This window comes from Cervus elaphus, chromosome 20 (assembly GCF_910594005.1).
Source record: "Cervus elaphus chromosome 20, mCerEla1.1, whole genome shotgun sequence".
Taxonomy (NCBI): Eukaryota; Metazoa; Chordata; class Mammalia; order Artiodactyla; family Cervidae; genus Cervus; species Cervus elaphus.
The window spans coordinates 40,588,169-40,607,657 of NC_057834.1; the positions used below are offsets into that span (position 1 = coordinate 40,588,169).

The window sequence follows — 19,489 nt, forward strand, 5'->3', positions numbered from 1 at the left end:
TTCTATTCTTCACTTCCACGAGTTTCCAATCTCCTTAATATAAGGAGATTCATGCAGTGTTTGTCCTTCTGTGTCTGGTTTATTTCCCTTGGCACAATGTCTTCCAGGTTGATCTATGTTGTCTCACATGGCAGGATTTCCTTCTTTTTAAGGAGGAATAATAATACATTGAGTGTATATGGTAGAGGATATTTATCCATTCATCTATTGATGGACGTTTAAGTTGTAACCACATTTTGGCTACAGTGAGTACTGATGCAGTGAACTTGGAAGTGCTAATATGTCTTTGAGATCCTTATTTAAATTATCCTATATAAATACACAGATTTGAAATGGGTGAATCATATGGCAGCAGTTTTTTCTCTTTTTAAATTTTTGATTAACCTTCATATTTTTCATAGTGGTCACACCAGTTTGCCATCCCACTAACAGGTTCAAGGATTATTTTTTCTCCACAATCACACCAATATTTATTATTTTTTTGTGTGTGTTTTTGATTATAGTCACTCTAACAGGTGTGAAGTGACATGTCATTGTGGTTTTGATTTCCATTTCCCTGTTGATCAGTAATGATATTAAGCTCCTTTTCATGTACCTATGGTTATTTATATGTCATCTTTAAAGAGAATTCAAGTCCATTGCCTATTTAAAATTAAAGTTGTTAAATTTTCTTTGTTATTATGTTGTAGAAGTTTCTTATGTAGCTTGGAAATTAACCCCTTATTAGATATATGGTAGCTCATATTTACTTAAGATTGACCATGCAATGTGCCTTATATTAGGCATTTTGTTGCATTCATAGGAAAATTTTGAGGCAGTTATAGTTTATCTCTAATTAACAGCTGTATAATATACTGATCTTCAAGCAGATTGGGAAATATTTAGTGTCACAAAGTACTGGTGTTTATGGATGTCTGCATAGCCAAGGCAATCAAGCTTTCCCCTGGAAGGCACAGTGAATAATATTAGCTGAAATGCTACTGTAGTTCTACAAATTATACTAATAAATTATCAATGGGTTCTATGTCACCCATATTTTACTTATTTAAGAAAAAATACCTATGGATTGAATGGCTGAATTGGTGATTCATTGAGGTTCATTCCCTGAGTGTACTAAGAATGTCTGAAAACACACTAAATGTTATTTAAAATAAAGGACCTGATAGAGTCAATTGAATTACTGTTGTAGGGGAAAGAAGCACAAGATATTTAGGAATCAATAATGGAAAAACTTCTAAAATGGATATAGCCCAGACACTGAGTCCATTTTGAAGGTAATGAGAGGAAAGGAATTTGGGTTCCTAGTAGACCATAAGTGACACGTATCATGGGCTGCAGAGGTCAGATCAGTGTATAAATCTGTAAAAGTAGAGCTTCACAAAGCGGCCAGAGCCTTATTTATGATTTATGGCCTAGAAAACTGAGGGATCATGTTGTCCTCTTCAACTTACATATGGAGCCATGTGAAAACACACCTGGCATGAGACTGTTTGCACTGGATAATCAAGATAGACTTTGTGGTTGGGTTTAAGTCACTTAATTGTCAAGTAAAGCCCAGAGACCACTAGGATATGGTACAAGGGGAAATTAGAAAAAAATGTGTGTATGGGTTAAGGTATGTCCTGTTAGCAAACCTTGGTTTCTACCATCAAAGGAAATGAAGGTGAGTGCTGGCAGGTGAAATGGAGTGGAGTGATGAATTTTACATACCAGATGCTTGGAGAGCTGGGGAGAGGGGGAAGTACCAATTCTGACAATGGATGAGGAGCACCATTGTCAAAGAATTCCTCATATTTCCTGACTGGTACACGACATTGGCCAAGGAAGTATGTGACAAAGTATTGAGTGAATCATTCTATACTTCCTCAGTGAAGGGTAAGGAAGTCCATGAACAAGGGAGCTTTGTGATATCAGCATGAGTGTGGCAAGTTACTTTTGAGATTGGAAGCATGTGGTATTTGGGGTGGGAAACAAGTGCATCATGAGAGTGCTAGGCTGTTCCCCTGGGTGGAGCTGTCTGATCCTGATAAAGGGAGTTTCCACACAGTATTAGCTTCGTGATACTCAGTCATAGGTCTTCTTTGGAGCCTCTGGTGAGTACAACTCTTAGAGGTCTTTTTGGCACTTGGCTGGCAGAGTTTCATCTGAGGGTAGAAGTGACTTTACTTTAACCATTTAGTTTAGTTTATCTCTAATTAACAGCTGTATAATATACTGATCTTCATAGTGCTCTCTATGGGGTGGCTCAGATGGTAAAGCATCTGTCTACAATGCGGGAGACCCAGGTTCGATCCCTGGGTGGGGAAGATCTCCTGGAGAAGGAAATGGCAACCCACTCCAGTATTCTTGCCTGGAAAATCCCATGGATGGAAGAGCCTGATAGGCTACTGTCCATGGGGGTTGAAAAGAGTCGGACACAGCTGAGCGACTCCACTCACTTCACTTATGGGAGAAAGAAGATAATGTGTTTTAGGAGCATATTTTGTTATTTGGTCTTGAATGTCATCTTGAATGTGATGAGAGAATTGGAATCAGAGGCACAATCTTCACCTGAGGGAGAATAAGTGAGATGAGATGCTATGCTATAGCATATCCTACATTAGTTCCAAGTGCATTATTCTCAGCATTCAATCCCACTGAATGCTAGATTTGGGCCTTTGCATTTCTCCTCAGAAACCAACAGTCAAGTCAGTCAGACCAGCAATCAAGACCTCATGGGAGATATAAGTAGAGATTTATTTTGGGATTGGCTGCAATTTTAACATCCAAATTCTTCTTCTTCAGACTGTATTTGTACTGACATAAGACCTGTGTAGGTAATTTTGTCTTTAGAAAGTGGTAGGATGAGAGATTAACCATAAAAGACTGAAGGTCTGAGGGCAAGAGGTGCTAAAAATGAAGGGTAAAGAAGCTACAAAAAACCACAAGGACTATATTGGGGATCACAAAGGGTTCTTGGAAATGGGAGGGTTGTTGGCTCAGCTAATTGTTCTACTTACTATTAGGACACTCTGTTATGAACGATGTTGTCTGTTTGTATTTCAGATTCCTTGAGACCCAGGAAGGATGTCTCACCACCATCACCCACATCCGCATCAGCATCAGCAGCATCACCATCAGGTCAAGGAGCCCTGCCATCCTCCTCCAAAAGTGTGCCCACAGAAGTCCCATGAGCCTTGCCCACCGCATCCATGCCCACCTCCAGTGAACCAGCAGAAATGCCCTCCTGGGCCACCATGCCCACCATGGGAGCAGAAGTGTCCACCCAAGTGGAAGTAACAGCACCAAGATCCAGGCTCTTCCCTTCCATGTCCTCCCTTTGGCCATGGTGATGATTGCATCTTCCTTAATCTCCCTCCTGCACTGACAGGCAACAGAGAAAAGGCTTGGTTCCTGAAGCTGACACCACGTGCTTGGAAGAAGAGCAGCAGGATCATTGCCTGATATCTCTTTGCTATGTGCTTGTCTGCCAGGTGTGATCTCTACCCTGTGAGCACCTGGTGTGTCTATTCCTTTGCTTCTCCAATAAAGCACATTCATACTTGAACCCATATTTCTTCTTTCTTGTGTGTGTATAATGTTTTTAATCTCTTCTGTCAACTACAAGTATTCTTCTGAGTGTTCCTTTCCATTCCCATTGTATTATCAGAATTAGACTTTTCCATCACTGAGGTCAGCTTTGCCTGCAATATTTGTCTTTTGGACTGGATACATCAAAGAATTTCTTTTATTGGTTTCAAGTCCATTTCTATCTCTTCCCACCTTGTAAGACCTTGAAAAGAATTGAATTTCTTCAGCCTCGGTTTCCTTATCTGTAAAAAATTAGGGAAGAATATATTCAACTTAGTGTATTCATAGAAATTAATTTATTTGCAAATGTTTCCCAATTATTAACACATGTCAGGCAGTCTCTCATGTGCTAGGAACATGAGGATGGTGACCAAAGTCCTTGTCTAAATTCTTGAGTGGATTTTACAAGCACACACACACACACCTAAGACAAAGAATAGTGATGCATGGCTATATGTTAGAGACAGTTGTTCAGAAAAGCTCTTCCAAAGTGGTTTTATGTGCAAAACATTGAGTGAAGAGAAGAGTGAGCTGTGAGTGTATCTGGGGTACATTGTACCGTGAGAGGAGATGGCAAGTGCTAAGGCAGAGGAAAGGAACCACAGACAGAACAGTGATCAAGGAGATACTGTCCCCAATGGGGTCAGACACATTGGATCTCAAAGATGTGGTAAAGGTTTTGAAAATTTGTTTACAGTTTGACAGCCATATTATGCTGATGGCCAAAGGAATCAAATTTTGTATTTATATGTGTGCATACTAAGTTGCTCCAGTCATATCTGACACTTTGCAATCCTACGGACTGTAGCCCACCAGGCTTTTCTGTCCATGGGATTCTCCAGGCAAGAATACAATCTGTAGTGGGTTGCCGTGCCCTGCTCCAGGGGATCAACCTGACTTAGGGATCGAACCTGCATCTCTCGTGTCTCCAGCACTAGCAGATGGGTTCTTTACAACCAGTGCCACCTGGGAAGCCCTTTTTATCTATAGACTCCTCAACTATCCCACATAATTTCTTTTAACTGAAAGTATATATGCTCTTAAAGACATTTTCAAAAAAGTCAGAAGTACTAAAGAATAAATTTAAAGGGCTTCCCATACATTGATATGAATCAGCCATAGATTTACACGTATGACAAAACCCACTGAAATGTTGTGAAGTAATTAGCCTCCAACTAATAAAAAAAAATTAAAAAAAAAAATAAATAAAGGGCTTCCCAGGTCGCGCTAGAGGTAAAGAACCTGCCAACCAATGCAGGAGACAGAAGAGATGTGGGTTTGATCCCTGGGGTTGGGGAGATCCCCTGGAGGAGAGCATTGTAACCCACTCCAGTATTCTTGCCTGGAGAACTCCTTGGACAGAGGAGCCTGGTGGGCTACAGTCCAGAGAGTTGAAAAGAGTCGGATGCTAAGTCACTTCAGTCATATCTGACTCTTTGTAACCCTATGGACTGTAGCCCACCAGGCTTTTCTGTCCATGGGATTCTCCAGGCAAGAATACAACTGGTAGTGGGTTGCCATGCCCTGCTCCAGGGGATCATCCTGACCTAGGGATTGAACCTGAATCTCTTACGGCTCTAGCACTAGCAGATGGGTTCCTTACCACTAGTGCCACCTGGGAAGCCTTTTTTATCTATATAATTATCAACTATCCCATATAATTTCTTTTAACTAAAAGTATATACGGTCTTAAAGACGTTTTCCAAAAGATCAAAACTATTGAATTTAAAACTCCTTTGCCAAATGAAATTTTATTTTGTGGGCATGACTATATGAGAAGTAAATCTATTATTAATAGTTTTCCCATCCTATAGGGAAATTGACTCCATTAATTTCTATTACCTTATAGGTAAAAGCAAAAATGTGTAGAGAATTTTACTCTTGTTGTGTCTCCAACACTAAAAAGAATTGATTCTCTATTTAAGAGGGTTGACTTTGCACTCTTGGAAAGGGCTCTGGACTAATATTATTGTTGACAGGTTCTCTCTCCACTTTTGTCTTAAAGTAAAACAAAAATATAAGCCCTTTGATTTTAGGAGAACGAGATCAACACACTCAGAAAGTTCATAAACTTTTGCTGTATAAAGTGGATAATTATAAATTGATCACTCTCTTACAGTCAAGAAACTCAAAATCAAGAAAAATAACATTATCAGCCCTTCAAAAGACCCAGGTTTCCTTATTAGATTACATCCCATATGTTCTCCACTAGAAATAACCACAATCCTAACTTCTAATTATCACTTTCTTGTTTTTCTTTGTGTTTTTTATCCATCAGTATAGAAGTATCTCTAAAAATTATAGTTAATTTACTAGCTTTTTAGTTTTATATAAGTGGGATTATACTGCATTCCATCTTTTTTTCTCTCTTCTTTCAACTGACAATATATAGTTTTAGTTCGTTCACTAGTTTGTTTTAGTATATTGTTGTATGGCTATATAACACTTCATTTCTCTCTTTGTTCTACTCCTATTGACCTTTAAGTTCCCTATTTGGAGCTGTTAGGAAACTGTGATGTCTTCTTCATGCCTGCTGCACATGCTCACACATTTCTCTAGGGTATGTTCCCCAAAGTACATGAATCTTCTGCTTTGATAGACAATTAATGCTCAACTATTTTCCAACATTGTTGCACCAATTCAAACTCTCTGACAGGAGTGTAATGTAATTCCTGATTATCCTATCTCTTTAAATTAGTTGATCATTTCCATACTTCTGAAAGTTTTGCCCATCTGTTGAACAGTAGTTGCAGTGATCTTTTTTTTTGCATTTTGTGTAAAGTCTTTACTAAATATTAATAACTTTCAGAAGCTCTAAAATACTTTTATTAGCTGTTTGGAAGCCTCCTTTTTTACGAAGTGACTGTTGCCCATTTTTCTATTGAGCTGTCTTTTTATGATTGAGTTTATGAGTTATTTATGTATTTTGGATGCTGATTTTTAATAACACTTTTCCTGACCCATGGTAACTAATTTTGTCCTATGTTTTCTCCCAGAAATTGTAGAGTCTTAATTCTTACATTTTAATTTGTGATATATCTGAGTTAATTTTTATATGATGTGAGTTGAAGGCCAAGCTTTGTTTATTTCTGTATCAATATCCACCATTTGTTGACAAGATTATTTTTGGTTTTCGTCCATTGAATTACTTTGACACCTTTATTGAGAATCAGTTGGCTATATGTTTTGGAGCCAAGTTTTCAGCTTCTCATAGCAAAATTTAGGCTTAAACTAAAGAAAGCAGGGAAAACTACTAGGCCAATCAGGTACGACTTAAATCAAATCCCCTGTGAATATTCAATGGAGGTGATGAATAGATTCAAGAGATTCGATCTAGTAAACAGTGTGCCTAAAGAACTGTTGACTGAAGCCCATAATATTGTACAGGAGGCAGAGAACAAAACCATCCCAAAGGAGAAAGAAAAAGCAAGAAGACAAAGTGGTTATCTGAGGAGGCTTTACAAATAGCTGAATAATGAAGAGAAGATAAAAACAAAGGAGAAAGGGAAAGGTATATCCAACTAAATGCAGAGTTCTAAAGAATAGCAAGGAGAGACAAGAAGACCTTCTTAATTGAACAGTGCATAAAAATAGAGGCAAACAGCAGAAAGGGAAAGACTATCTCTTTCCCCTTCTTCAAGATAATTGGAAATACAAGGGAATATTTCACCCAAATATGGGCACAATAAAAGACAAAAATGGTAGAGACCTAGTAGACACAGAAGAGATCAAGAAGAGATGGAAAGATTACACAGAACAACTATATAAAAATGATCTTAATGAACCGGATAACTACAACGGTGTGGTCAGTCACCCAGAGCCAGACATTCTGGAGTGTGAAGTCAAGTGGGCCTTAAGAAGCATTGCTGTCAATGCTAGTGGGTGTCATGGAATTCTAGTAGAGCTATTCAAAACCCTAAAAGATGATGCTATCAAAGTGTTTCACTCAATATTTCAGGAAAGCTGGAAGACCCAGCAGTGGCCACAGGACTGGAAAAGGTCAATCTTTATCCCAATTCCCAAGAAGGGTAGTACTAAAGAATGTTCAAAAACATCAGACAATTACACTCATTTCCCAAGCTAGAAAGGTAATGCTTAAAACCTTGCATGCTAGGCTTCATATTATGTGAACCAAGACCTTCCAGACATCCAAGTTGGGTTTAGAAAAGGCAGAGGAACCAGAGATTAAATTGTCAACATTCCCTGGATCATAAAGAAAGCAAGGGAATTCCAGAAAAACATTTACCTCCGACTCATCAACTATGCTAAAGCCTTTGACTGTGTATAATATAACTGTGGAAAGCTGTTAAAGAGAAGGGAATACTAGACAATTGGTCTTACCTATCTCCTGAGAAACCTGTATATGGGTCAAGAAGCAACAGTTAGAACCACGTATGGAACAACTGATTGGTTCAGGGTTGAGAAAGGAGTAGGACAATGCTGTCTGCACTCACCCTGTTTTTTTGGCCTATATGCTGAACACATCATGAGAAATGCTGGGCTGGATGAGTTACAAGCTGGAACCAAGACAGGTGCAAGAAACATCAACAACCTCAGATATGCAGATGATACCACTCTAATGGCAGAAATCAAAGAAGAACTAAAGAGCCTCTTGACGAGCATGAAGGAGGAGAGTGAAATAGCTGGCTTAAAACTAAATATTAAATATGCCCTATATTTTTTTTAGTTGGAATTTCATAAAGGTGTTTTTTAAAATAATTTTAAATGCCCCAAATTAGAGTGTTAACATTTTTATACAACAAATATGAAATACTCAGAAAACCTATAGACATACTAGGCCACAAAGCAAGTGTCAACAAATTTCAAGGAATAAAATCATACAAAGCATATTCACTAATCAAAACAGAGCTAATTTAGAAGTAAAATTAAAAAGTTAAACACAAAGTCATTTACTTAAAAGTTTAAATAATTTTTTATATGGAAAAGCACCTTAGAATTGAGTAATACTTAAAACATGGCATTATCAATTAGGAAAATACAGAGAAACCTGTGTTTCTAGGCAAATTTACAGAAATAAATGCTTTTATTATATTTATTTAATATATTTATTATAAAATAAAAAAATTAGAAAAAGTTATAAATGTGCAGAGTACATCATGTGAAATGTTGGACTGGATGAATCAAAAGCTAGAATCTAGACTGCTGGGAGAAAGATCAACAACTTCAGATATGCAGATAAAACCACTCTAATCGCAGAAAGTAAAGAGGAACTAAAGTGCCTCTTGATGAGGGTGAAAGAGTGAAAAGGCTGGATTGAAATTCAATATGAAAAAAAAACTAGGATCATGGCACTGGGTTCCATTACTTCATAGCAAATAGAAGGGGAAATAGTGGAAGCAATGGCAGATTTTGTTTCCTTGGGCTCAAAAATCACTGCAGATGGTGACTGCAGCCATGAAATTAAAAGATGCTTGCTCTTTAGAAGAAAAGCTATGACAAACCTAGACAGCATATTAAAGAGCAGAGCCATCAATTTGCTGACAAACTTCTGTATAGTTAAAGCTATGGTTTTTCTAGTAGTCATGTACATATATAACAGTTGGACCATAAAGAAGGCTAGCACCAAAGAACTGATGCTTATGAGTTATGGTGCAGAAGACTCACGAGAGTCCCTTCAATTGCAAGGAGATCAGACTAGACAATCCTAAAGGAAATTAACCCTGAATATTCACTGAAAAGACTGTTGCTGAAACTGAAGTTCCAATACTTTTGGCACCTAACGTGTAGAGTCAGTTACATTGGGAGAGACCTTGGTGCTGGGAAATATTGAAGGTAAAAGGAGAAAGGTAGCAGCTGAAGATGAAATGGCTAGATAGTATTGTGAGACTGTCACGACTAACGCCATGACAGGCAGCCTAGATTAGGAGTAGGCCTGGTTTCCCCGGGTAACATAATTATCAGGCCTCCTGGAGCCAGCCAATCAACATATGCCTAGCAAGAAAAAGGGAACCTATCAGGGGAAAGCTGAAAGCCCCATGTTGGGCCAACAAAAATTACCTTGCAACTGTGTAACCAATCCGCTTGCGCCAACTACCTACTGTGTAACCAATCCGTTTGCGCCAACTACCTGCTGCTTTTTTTGACCTAATAAATACCGGAGAGAACTGGGGCTCCCTCCGTCCTCACACCCTTGGTGAGGGCAGAAGGCCCTGGCTCGAGTCAGTAATAAATTCCCCTATTGCAAGTTGCATTGTTTCGGGGAGTCTTCTTTCCCTACCGGGGACTCGGACTATGGGCAGAACAGTATCACTGATTCAATGGACAATGAATTTGAGCAAACTCCCAGAGATGGGGGCTTCCCTTGTGGCTCAGCTGGTAAAGAATCCACATGCTATGTGGGAGACCTGGGTTCCATCCCTGGATTGGGAAGATCCCCTGGAGAAGGCAAAGGGTAGCCACTCCAGTAATCTGGCCTGGAGAATTACATGGACATATAGTCCCCGGAGTCACAAAGAGTTGGCCATGACTGAGTGACTTTCACTTTCACTTTTCACTTTCCAGAGACAGTGGAGAACAGAGGAGCCTGGTGTGCTACAGTCCATGGGGTTGCAAAAAGTTAGACATGACTTAGCAACTCAACAACAATAAATTAAGTATCTATCAAAGCATTTTTTTGAAAAGTACAACATAAAAAAGGAAGAAATGAAATAATTAAAATATGATCAGGAATTGATAATATGGAAAAGATACAATTTTGAGAAAAATCAAGACAATCAAAAACTAGATTTTTGAAAAAGTGATAAAAATGATGGAAATCTGTTAAGATAAAAAACAGAAAATAAATTGCATATATCATATATATGTGTGTGTGATATATATATACACAGGCATGTGTGTGTCTGTGCGAGACTCTTCAGTTGTGCCCAACTCTGTGTGATCCTATGGACTGTAGCTCACCAGGCTCCTCTGTCCTTGGGATTCTCCAGGCAAGAATACTGGACTGGGTTGCATGCCCTCCTCCAGGGGATCTCCCTGATCCAAGGATCCAACTTGCATCTATTATGTCTCTTGCTAGCAACACCTGGGAAGCCCCAGAGAGAATTTTATTCTAGCCAACCTGAGGATTGTAACCAGGGAGACAGTCTTTCAGAATACTCCGAGGACTCTTCTGCTTGTTAGAAACTGAAGACATAGTCATACGCGTTTTTCAGAAAAAGATTGTACATCAAAATGACACATTGAAATTTTATGTAAAGTTCACTAGTATACATAGCCCAGATCTACAAGAGGAAGACGTGCAGTATGTCACGATGACCACATGCAGAATTAGGAAAGAAAAATTAATCTTCTCAGGAGTTACAATGCTAGCATTAGAATAAGGAGAAACAACATTGATCTTTATGGTCAAGCAGGCTTTCCCACCTTTGAGGAGATCTGGTTAATATATAATGCTGATGCATACTGCACATTAGAGAGGGCTCAATAGGGGCAGGAAGTATGTTATGCTTAACTTTGCTTGTCTTGCCTTCAAACATAAATTTTATTCCATTAGATAATATTCTTTATAACAGAGTTAAACTTTCTGCAAAGAACTGGCTAGTAAATACTGTATGTTTTGAGTGCAATGTAATCTCTGTTGCAACTATTTAGGAAGACAGCAGCCACAGAGAATAGATAAATGAGTGGATGCAGCTGTGTCTCATTGGAACTTTGTTTACAAAAATGTTTTTTAGAAGTTTTGAAAAACAGGGTGGCAGGCTGGATTCAGCACAAGCTGTACAGTATCTTCTTTATATTACGAATACCTGTTTTAATTTCATTCCTACTATTGACAATGTGTGCTTTCTCCTGTTTTTACTCTTTAGCTTCCATAGAAGTCTATCAATTACGTTGGCCTTTTCAAAAAACCGATTTGTGTCTTTGTTAATTTTCTGTGTTCTTCTTCCTTGAGATTTAACTTGCTGTTCATTTACCAGCTTCAGGAGGTGCTAGGTTATTGCTTAGTTTGTCCAAGCTTAGGTTATTGATTTTGATGTCTGTCTGAAGTATGCACGTATTGCTATGCTGCTGCTGCTGCTGCTAAGTCACTTCAGTCATGTCCGACTCTGTGCGATCCCATAGACGGCTGCTCACCAGGCTCCCCGTCCCTGGGATTCTTCAGGAAAGAACACTGGAGTGGTTTGCCATTTCCTTCTCCAGTGCATAAAAGTGAAAAGTGAAAGTCAAGTCGCTCAGTCGTATCCTCCTCTTAGTGACCCCATGGACTGCAGCCCACCAGGCTGCTCCATCCATGGGATTTTCCAGGCAAGAGTACTGGAGTGGGTTGCCATTGCATTCTCCGACTTATTGCTATACATTCCCTCTAATCAGTTCTTAGCCATATTTAATAAATTGTGATAATTTAAATTTTATTATGATTCAACTAAAATTAAAACAAGCAATTCCATTGTTATTCCCTCTTTGACTCAAATGTTATTTAGAAGTGTAATGTTGCACTTTCAAGCACTTGAGGATTTTCTTGTTACATTTTATTTTTTAATTTATAGCTTTATTTTACATGATTTGTAATATTCTGAATGATTCAACTTTAACAGTTTTGAAAGTTGGTTTATGCCAGTTGTGGCCATTAAAAAATGACACATGCATTTTATAAGAATGTGCATTCTTCAGAGACTGTGTGTGATGTTTTTGACCTGTCAATTAGGTCAAGTGTACTAATCATGTTTTTCAAATCTTTTCTGTCCTTACTGATTTGTATCTATTTATCATATCACTCTTGCCTGGAAAATCCCATGGACGGAGGAGCCTGGTAGGCTGCAGTCCATGGGGTCGCGAAGAGTCGGACACGACTGAGCAACTTCATTTTCACTTTTCACTTTCATGCATTGGAGAGGGAAATGGCAACTCACACGACTTAGCAGCAGTAGCAGCATCATATCAATTATTGCAAAAGGTGTGTGAAACTTTCTCACTGTGATTATGGATTTATCTATTTCTTCATTTATTTCTGTCAGTTATTATTTACATATTTTAAGTTATATTATATGGGTCCGGAAAATTTAGAATTGCTATACTTACTGATTGATTGGCCTTTTCTTATTTTTGAAATGCCCTTTTTCATGCCTGAGGTGAATGATTTTGTCTAGATAATGGCAGGCCTCTCTTTCAAGGCTGTTAGTATGGGAATTGGGTCAACCTGCTAAAGAGTGGAGGTGAATCTGGGATTCTTCTGTTGCTATGGTTACGTCTGGGCAACTCAGATTTCAAATTCTTCTAGTAATAGCTCATGCTTAGGGTGGAGGCTGGGGTGATGGAGGGTTTTTCTCAGTTTTCCTACTTCACCCTCAGCTCTGAGTTTTCCTGGTACACTTATTCTACAGAACTGGTCTCTTTCTACACTCTTTCCTCGCTCCACTGGTAGACGGCTACTGCTTGCTTTGTTGTTGTTCAGTCCCTAAGTTGTGTCCAACTCTTTGCGACCCCATGGACCGCAGCACACCAGGCTCCTCTGTCCTCCACTATCTCCCAGGGTTTGCTCAAACTTATGTCCACTGAGTTGGTGATGCCATCCAACCATCTCATCTTCTGTTGCCCCCTTCTCCTTCTACCCTCAACCTTTCATTACTTGATGCTTATGAGCCTGGTAAGGGGACTAGGACATTATTTATCATCCTGGTCCATCATCAGTCTTAGGCAGGACCCCAGTGCTTGTGTCTTGAGTATGAGGCTTTCTCAGTGGTCTTGTGTCTGCTTCCTCTAGCAATCAAACTTCTTTGTCTTGTTGGAAGATCTATATGAGAGAGAGTTTCTGCCGTCTCCTAGTATAAAAAAAAAATCTCTAATGATATTTGTACACGAATTTGGGCCCAAGACGTTCCCTTCTATCACCCCTAGGAATATAAGAAGTTTCTTTGCTTCTACTTTTCCCCCAGTCAGTCATGATGGATCTTTATCTGTGCCATGGGGGCAACAGAGTTTGAAACTTCCCCTCCAAACAGACAGGAAAGGTCTTAGTGGGGCTTTGAGTCTTTCTTACAAACATCGTTCCTCCCTCCCCTATGTCAGCACCACTGAAGGGTCTTGCCTGTTCCCAGCATTTCTCATGAGCACCAAATGGGGAATCAAGCAGAATCTTCAAGTGGGTGCAAAGTCCCCTGTTTCTGTGATACCTGGGCATGCTAGCCCATACTCAGGTTTTGGCAATTTGTTAGACACCTTATCTGTGTTCACCTTGTTTGATTTACAGCACTTAATCTCTCTTTCTCCAGTGTCTGACATAGGTAGTCAGTGCTCACCTTCTGCCTCCTTGTGAGTCTCAAGACCTTTGATTATTTTGAAACTTCTGCCCTGGTGGCTTTGAGAAAGTTTAGCTCTTGTAGTTTACGTGATGTTTGCCTTTTGTTGAGGTGAACGTGAAGCTCTCTCCAACTTTTTTCATCCTCCCTGGAACTGGAACTCTTCTCCCAGCGCTTTAACATCCATTTATGTCCCCTTTCTTGCTTCCTTTTATTGTTTTACTTCTCTTTTTTATGCTTTGGTTTTAGCCACGAGGCATGTGGGATCTTAGCTCCCTGACCAGGGATCAAACCCACACCCCCTGCACTGGGAGGTAAAGTCTTAATCACTGGACCACCATGGAAGTCCCTTACCTCCTTTTAGATTGATTAAATGTTCTGGATTATGCCTCCCTCCCCCTACATTTTTCAGGTTTTTTTTTTTTTTTTAAATTCTTTTAGAGGGTGCTCCAGAGATTATCAGGTTTGATCCCTGGGTTGGGAAGATCCCCTGAAGGAAGGCGCAACACACTCCAGTATTCTCACCTGAAGAATCCCATGGATAGAGAAGCCTGGTGGGCAATGGTCAGTAGGATTGCAAACAGTTGGACACAACTGAAGCAACTTAGCACACACACACACACACACACACACACACACACACCAGAGATTATAACATACATCTTTGATTTATAATCTAATAAATATGAGTGCTTACACTCTTTCTCAGAAAAATCTAGGAAACTTAGAATGTTTTAAATTTGCTAACTTACTTCCAGGATCATGTATTATTGTTGTCAGGCAATTTAATTATACATAAACTTTAAACCTCAGACATCATTATTATTAACACATTGTATTTATTTACATTGAGAGACATCTAGATTTCCTTTGCTCTATATTTTTCCCACTCCATGTGTTGAGTTTTATGTCACTCTTGTGTTTTAGGTCAAACTTGGACTGAGGCTGAAGTGATGAAGTGGTTCATTTTTGGCTTTTGCCTACTTATGAGCTAATTATTCATGAATCAAATCTGGGCTTTTTCTCCCTGTCAGCTGGTTTCAGTGACTCAATATTAGTTAAGGAGGAGGTGTTGGTGGCCAGCTGACCTAACAGGCCAACACTGACTGAGTGACTCGAGGAGCTGTCATGGCACTCTTCACTTAATGGCAGCTGCAGTAATTGCAGCCATGAAATTAAAAGATGCTTGCTCCTTGGAAGAAAAGGTATGACAAACCTAGACAGTGTATTAAAAAACAGAAATATCACTTCGCAGTCAAACCATATAGTCAAAGCTATGGTTTTTCCAGAAGTTATGTATGGATGTGAGGTGGAAAATAAAAAGTCTGAGGGCCAAAGAATTGGTGCTGGAGAAGACTCTTGAGAGTCCCTTGGACAGAATGAAGCTCAAACCAGTCAATCCTAAAGGAAATCAGCCCTGAATATTGATTGGAAGGACTGATGCTGAGGCTGAAGCTCCAACACTTTGGCCAACTAATGCAAAGAAGCAACTCATTGGAAAAGACCCTGATGCTAGGAAAAATCAAGGGCAGGAGGAGAAGGGGATGTCAGAGGGTGAGATGGTTGGATGGCATCATCAATTAAATGGACATAAATTTGAGGGAACTCTTGGAGATAGTGAAGGACAGGGAAGCCTGGCACCCTGCAGTTCACAGGGTTTCAAAGAGTTGAACTTGACTCAGTGACTGAACAACAACCTGTGGCTGACTCAGTGCCTGAGGAGAAGTTTGTAGATCCAAGGGACCAAGCTTGCAATAGACTTTTTCTTTGAGTGGTCTGGGGACACTAAAGCTGAAGAAACATCAGTGCCTTCACCATCATGGACCGCAGCCACCTTTTGCCAGGTGTGCCCTCAGAGACTCATGTTCCTGTCATTGTGACCCAGATTTAAGCAAATGATTCACAAATTCTGGATGGTAGAAGTCAGGCATTACTTTAAGGAATTATGTTTTGGGTGTGTTTCTAGGATACAAGGAGTCACTTTCTGTTAGGGAAAGTCCCTTGGCATATCCAAGACTGTGTCCCAGTAATCCCAAGATTATTGACAGTGGCAATGACTCGGTTTGTAGATAACCTGTTCTTAAGCAATTGAGGGTGGAGTCTTTATGCCTGGTGGTTATGACCAATACTCACCTCACACAAAACTCCCTGTTTCCTATGAGGTCAGCTTCCCTGAGTGGGAGCTTAGATGGTTCAGTGTTTCTGCCCTGTCCTGAAATCATCTGGAGAGCAATGTCCTGCCCATACATCTCCATTTGGAAAAACCACATCATAGGAAAGATTTTTGATGATCTCACTAGATAAAGTAAATTCAAATAAGGTCACTCTGAGATTGAGGAGAGAAAAAAAAAGGGGATAATAGAATCAATTCATTAAACCTTTCTTCATGGTCTACTATTTGCTAGACTCTATTCTGGATCACATGGATATATTTATAAGAGGTCTCAGCTCTGTCCTTCCGAATCTGACACTTGGGAATGGTATAAGGGGGTCTGTGTATATGATTAGTGGAGTGTATAAAGATAAGACCAGTATTAAACAAGTAGATAATACCAAACATGAAATTCTTTGCTTTGAAGGACTTAGAGCCTAGGTTTGGAAAGAGAAAGCACATATACTAGTCCTACAGACCTTAAGCCTCTTGTATTTTTCTGTACTCACTCCTCTTTTAAATATACAGTCAGTCATGTATGTGTTTGTGTGCAAACTTAAAACACTATCTTACACTTTTTTTAGGTTTGTGTATGTTGAACCTTGTTTTATCTCTGGAGTTTAGGATGTATAGGGCATGGAGTATGCAGAAGTTGTCCTGAGATTCAGAGACAGAAGTGACCCTCTTTCTGTACCTTCATAAATGAGCAAAGGGTCCTCAAGCATTCAGGTCAAAAATGAACAGCCTCGATGAAGGACACATAGAAGAAAAGCAACAGTGGTGAGTTCTGAGTAGGTTAAGGAAAAGGAAATTACCAGGGTTTTTTGTGGCAAGTAAATCTCTGCCTAGGCAGAAATAAGGTTATTCTGAAAGGACCTGAAGATATTTTAGGAAGGTATTTTCCAAACTTCAATAAATTCCATGCTGCTTTTCTTATTTCTGCATATTGCCAACATTATTACATACATATTTTACTGAAATTCCCTTCAAATCAACAGACCTTAAAAACTTACACCAATTTGAGGTAGTACGATATATTACATAAATCTGAAATTCAACTTATAAACTTTTCAATACAGATTAAGCCTGATAATACTTAAGGTATAAAACAGTGTTTGCCATGTGGGATTGTCTTCTAACAAGTCACACCATGGCAAACATTGGAAAATGCTGCAACAGGGATTCCTGTTCACAAATGGGTGGATATAAAATGAACAAAATAAAATTAAAACAAAGCACTACTTTCCTAGGTGACCCTTCCCTTTCTAAAAAACTTTCATTCAGTTCTTTGATCCTTTCTCATGAGGGTAGAATTGAAAGGCAGGGGAAAGCACATTTCAAGTGGGCACCAGGAGAGGGGTGGGTTGAGCCTTGTTCTTCCCTGATTAAATTTCAGGCTGAAGATATATGAGGAGGGCAGGAAACAGGAAGGGACAGTAGGAGTTATTGGAGGCTAAGGGAATACCAGACCACCTTACCTACCTCCTGAGAAATCTGTATGCAAGTCAAGAAGCAAGAGCTAGAACTGGACAGGGAACAACAGACTGGTTCCAAATCAGGAAAGGAGTATGTCAAGGCTGTATATTGTCACCCTGCTTATTTAACTTATATACAGAGTACATCATGTGAAATGCTGAGCTGGATGAAGCACAAGCTGGAATCAAGATTGCCGGGAGAAATATCAATAACCTCAGATATGCAGATGACATCACCCTTATGGCAGAAAGCATAGAAGAACTAAAGAGCCTCTTGATGAAAGTGAAAGAGAAGAGTGAAAAAGTTGGCTTTAAAAAACATTCAAAAAACTAAGATCATGTCATCTGGTCCCATCACTTCATGGCAAATAGACAGGGAAACTGCAAACAGTGGCTGAGTTTATTTTTCTGGGCTTCAGAATCACTGCAGATGGTGATTGCAGCCATTAAATTGAAAGAAACTTTGCTCCTTGGAAGAAAAGCTATGACCAACCTAGACGGCATATTAAAAAGCAGAGACATTTTTTTGTCAACAAAGGTCCATCTAGCTAAAGCTATGTTTTTTCCAGTAGTCATGTATAGATATGAGAGTTGGATTATAAAGAAAGCTGAGCGCCGAAGAATTCATGCTTCTGACCTGTGGTGTTGGAGAATTCTTGAGAGTCCCTTGGACTGCAAGGAGATCAAACCAGTCCATCTTAAAGGAAATCAGTCCTGAATATTCACTGGAAGGACTGATGCTGAAGCTGAAGCGCCAATACTTTGGCCACCTAATGTGAAGAACTAACTCACTGGAAAAGACCCTGATGCTGGGAAAGATTGAAGGTGGGAGGTGAAGGGGATGACAGCAGATGAGATGGTTGGATGGCATCACCACCTCAATGGACCTGAGTTTGAGTAAACTCTAGAAGTCAGTGATGGACAGGAAGGCCTGGTGTGCTGCAGTCCATGGGGTCGCAAAGAGTCGGACATGACTGAAAGACTGAACTGAACTGAAGCAAAGGGAGGCTGGGAGAAGGGCTCCTGACTACTGTCTTGGTCTCACAGGGCACACCAGGAATACTGTACCAGACAGCCTAGCTTGTTGTCTGCCACTCCACTAGCCTATAATTGTTGGAAGGCAGGTTCTGTTCCTAATAAGGTATGCATTCACACATCTATAAATGATTATTATTAAATAAATATTTAAAATAGTCCTTATGCTAAATATAAACAGTAAAGTTACTAGAAGGAATAGACCTAAGTAATCTTTCTGGAGGAAAGTAGAGATGGAGCAAGCTGAGGAGATGGAGTACCATACACAGGCAGTTCTAGAGAGACGCAAACCTCCAGGGGTGAGATTGGAAACAGCATCCCTAAAGGAGCATCCAGTATCTGTCAGCAGGCAAGCAGACCCAGGAGGCAGTTAGGATTGAGCTGTGTCAAAGGAAAACTCAATGTAATCTCACCCCAGGGGTCTTGTCTCCTCAGCCACACTGCCAGAGAATATGAAAAAGTGAAACTAGAAACTCATGGTGGTAACTCTCTTTGAGGAATATGATCACTAGGAACAGTGTTGAAAGCCACAGTCATTAATAACAATAATTTAGCAATAATTCATAGCTAAGATGTTCTTTAATAAAATAACAGTTAATAATAATGACCAACATTTTAATAACCTGACATGAACATTTTCATGAATTTATGCCTGTTTCCCTGACAATCACATTGTCGTTTAAATACGTAGATCAATTAAAATAACAAACATATTTGTCCTTTGAGAGGCTGACTTATGAGGATATTTAGAGATACAGTTTTTCAGAAATGGAACAGGGGGTCAAAATGTATGTTTGCCCTTCAAATATTAAAGAAGTGAAAGGAGATAATCCGGGAGTAATTCTGTAGGAAATAAAAAGGAATTAAAGGAATTAAAAAAAGGAACACGATGGGCGAACTATGAGGAGAATTTATTCTTGGTGCCAGTCCAGAGGCTGTGACTTGGAGACCTGAAATGCAAAAGGTCTTGTAGTTATTGGCGAATTTCAAATGTCCACAGT

At 39.5% G+C, this 19,489-nt stretch overlaps 1 long non-coding RNA gene across 1 annotated transcript; it reads left to right on the forward strand.

Moving 5' to 3' along the window:
* The first annotated feature begins 1,963 nt into the window (after positions 1–1,963).
* On the forward strand, positions 1,964–3,547 carry LOC122677247. Its single transcript, XR_006335739.1, has 2 exons — positions 1,964–2,093; positions 3,046–3,547. It is a non-coding gene; the product is annotated as an uncharacterized LOC122677247 (long non-coding RNA).
* The last annotated feature ends 15,942 nt before the right edge of the window (positions 3,548–19,489 follow it).